This window comes from Somniosus microcephalus, unplaced genomic scaffold, assembly GCF_052327205.1.
Source record: "Somniosus microcephalus isolate GS21.2 unplaced genomic scaffold, FLI_Smic_1.0 unresolved_chr1, whole genome shotgun sequence".
Lineage (NCBI taxonomy): Eukaryota > Metazoa > Chordata > Chondrichthyes > Squaliformes > Somniosidae > Somniosus > Somniosus microcephalus.
Window position 1 is genome coordinate 37,345,753 of NW_028225179.1, and position 3,448 is coordinate 37,349,200.

Sequence of the window (3,448 nt, forward strand, 5' to 3'; positions counted from 1 at the left end):
TCAGAGGGACCTTGGTGTAAATGTACATAGATCCCTGAAGGCAGCGGAGCAGGTAGATAAGGTGGTTAAAAAGGCATATGGGATACTTGCCTTCATTAGCCGAGGCATAGAATATAAGAGCAGGGAGGTTATGATGGAGCTGTACAAAACGCTGGTGAGGCCACAGCTGGAGTACTGTGTGCAGTTCTGGTCGCCTCACTATAGGAAGGATGTGATTGCTTTGGAGAGGGTGAAGAGAAGATTCACCAGGATGTTACCTGGGCTGGAGCGCCTCAGCTATGAAGAGAGGCTGGACAGGCTGGAGTTGTTTTCCTTGGAGCAGAGAAGGCTGAGGGGGGGACCTGATTGAGGTGTACAAAATAATGAGGGGCATAGATAGGGTAGATAAAGAGGAACTTTTCCCCTTAGTGGGGGGGTCAATAACAAGGGGGCATAGATTCAGGGTAAGGGGCAGGAGATTTAGAGGGGATTTGAGGAGGAACTTTTTTCACCCAGAGGGTGGTTGGAATGTGGAACTCAATGCCTGAAAGGGTGGTGGAGGCAGGAACCCTCACAACATTCAAGAAGCATTTGGATGAGCACTTGAAATGCCATTGCATACAAGGCTATGGACCAAATGCTGGAAAATGGGATTAGACTGGACAGGGATGGATGGGCGGCGCAGACACGATGGGCCGAAGGGCCTCGTTCTGTGCTGTAAAACTCTATGACTCTATGACTCTCGGTCTCGCTCTCTCTCGGTCTCTCTGTCTCTCTCTCTCTCTCGGTCTCTCTCTCTCTCTCTCGGTCTCTCTGTCTCTCTCTCTCTCCCTGTCTCTCTCCCTCTCCCTCTGTCTCTTTCTCTGTCCCTCCCTCTCTCTCTGTCTCTCCCTCTCTCTCTCTCTCTCTCTCTGTCTCTCTCTCTCTCTTTCTGTCTCTCTCTCTGTCTCTCTCTCTCTGTCTGTATATTAATCGTGCTCTCTCTCCCTCTTTCCCAGATTATCCTTCACTCGATGCACAAATACCAGCCCAGGTTCCACATAGTCCAGGCCAACGATGTTTTCAGCAGGAGGTGGTCCGGCTGTTCATCCTTCACCTTCCCCGAGACCCAATTCATGGGGGTGACTGCTTACCAGGACCAGCGGGTACGGACGGGGCCGGAGCGGAAGGAGGGGGGTTAGAGCGGGGGAGTGGCTGGGGGTCAGAGCGGAGGAGGGGCTGGGGGTCAGAGCGGGGGAGGGGATCAGAGCGGGGGAGGGCGTCAGAGCGGGGGAGGGAGGTCAGAGCGGGGGGAGGGGGAGGGGGTCAAAGCGGGGGGGGAGGGGGTCAGAGCAGGGGAGGGGATCAGAGCGGGGGAGGGGGTCAGAGCGGGGGGAGGGGGAGGGGGGTCAGAGCGGGGGGGAGGGGGGAGGGGGGGAGGGGAACGGGGTCAGAGCGGGGGGGAGGGGGGGAGGGGGTCAGAGCGGGGAGGGGGAGGAGGTCAGAGCGGGGGAGTGGGTCAGAGCAGGGGAGGGGGAGAGGGTCAGAGCGGGGGAGGGGGGGTCAGAGCGGGGGAGGGGGAGTGGGTCAGAGCAGGGGAGGGGGAGAGGGTCAGAGCGGGGGAGGGGGGTCAGAGCGGGGGATGGGCTGGGGGTCAGAGCGGGGGATGGGCTGGGGGTCAGAGCGGGGGATGGGCTGGGGGGTCAGAGCAGGGGAGGGGGGGTCAGAGCGGGGGATGGGCTGGGGGTCAGAGCGGGGGATGGGCTGGGGGTCAGAGCGGGGGATGGGCTGGGGGTCAGAGCGGGGGATGGGCTGGGGGTCAGAGCAGGGGATGGGCTGGGGGTCAGAGCGGGGGATGGCTGGGGGTCCGGGAGCGGGGGAGGGGGGGCTGCTGGGGGGACGGGCTGGGGGTCCGGAGCGATGGGGGGGGTGTTCGGATCTGAAGGACGGGACCACTGGTGGGGTCGATGTTTGACCTGAATCTCTCTCATGTTGCAGGTCACCCGGCTAAAGATCGAAAATAATCCGTTCGCCAAAGGATTCCGGGACACGGGAATGAACAACAAGAGGTGAGAGAGAGACAAGCAAGAGAAAGGGGGGCACCGACTCTCCCCGGGGTACGGGTCCCCACGGGCACCGACTCTCCCCGGGGTACGGGTCCCCACGGGCACCGACTCTCCCCGGGGTACGGGTCCCCACGGGCACCGGCTCTCCCATGGGTACGGGTCCCCGCGTGCACCGACTCTCCCCGGGGTACGGGTCCCCACGGGCACCGGCTCTCCCCCGGGTACGGGTCCCCGCGTGCACCGACTCTCCCCGGGGTACGGGTCCCCACGGGCACCGACTCTCCCCGGGGTATGGGTCCCCGCGGGCACCGGCTCTCCCCCGGGTACGGGTCCCCGCGTGCACCGACTCTCCCCGGGGTACGGGTCCCCACGGGCACCGACTCTCCCCGGGGTACGGGTCCCCGCGGGCACCGGCTCTCCCCCGGGTACGGGTCCCCGCGTGCACCGACTCTCCCCGGGGTACGGGTCCCCGCGGGCTCCGACTCTCCCTGGAGTACGGGTCCCCACGGGCACCGACTCTCCCTGGAGTACGGGTCCCCACGGGCACCGACTCTCCCCGGGGTACGGGTCCCCACGGGCACCGGCTCTCCCCGGGGTACGGGTCCCCGCGTGCACCAACTCTCCCCGGGGTACGGGTCCCCGCGGGCACCGGCTCTCCCCGGGGTACGGGACCCCGCGGGCACCGACTCTCCCCGGGATACAGGTCCCCACGGGCACCGACTCACCCCGGGGTACGGGTCTCCACGGGCTCCAACTCTCCCTGGGGTACGGGTCCCCACGGGCTCCGACTCTCCCCGGGGTACAGGTCCCCATGGGCACCGACTCTCCCCGGGGTACGGGTCCCCGCAGGCACCGACTCTCCCCGGGGTACGGGTCCCCGCGGGCACCGGCACTCCCCGGGGTATGGGTCCCCGCGGGCACCGACTCTCCCCGGGATACAGGTCCCCACGTGCACCGACTCACCCCGGGGTACGGGTCTCCACGGGCTCCAACTCTCCCTGGGGTACGGGTCCCCACGGGCTCCAACTCTCCCTGGGGTACGGGTCCCCACGGGCTCCGACTCTCCCCGGGGTACGGGTCCCCACGGGCACCGACTCTCCCCGGGGTACGGGTCCCCGCAGGCACCGACTCTCCCCGGGGTACGGGTCCCCGCGGGCACTGATTCTCCCCGGGGTACGGGTCCCCACGGGCACGGACTCTCCCCGGGGTACGGGTCCCCACGGGCACCGACTCTCCCCGGGGTACGGGTCCCCACGGGCACCGACACTCCCCGGGCTATGGGTCCCCACGGGCACCGACTCTCCCCGGGGTACGGGTCCCCACGGGCACCGACTCTCCCCGGGGTACGGGTCCCCACGGGCACAGACTCTCCCCGGGGTACGGGTCGCCACGAGTACAGACTCTCCCCGGTGTACGGGTCCCCA

At 66.4% G+C, this 3,448-nt stretch overlaps 1 pseudogene; it reads right to left on the bottom strand.

Moving 5' to 3' along the window:
* The window catches only part of LOC147094631 (uncharacterized), a 3,167-nt pseudogene extending 2,071 nt beyond the window's left edge, over positions 1-1,096 (bottom strand).
* Between the last annotated feature and the right edge of the window lie 2,352 nt (positions 1,097-3,448).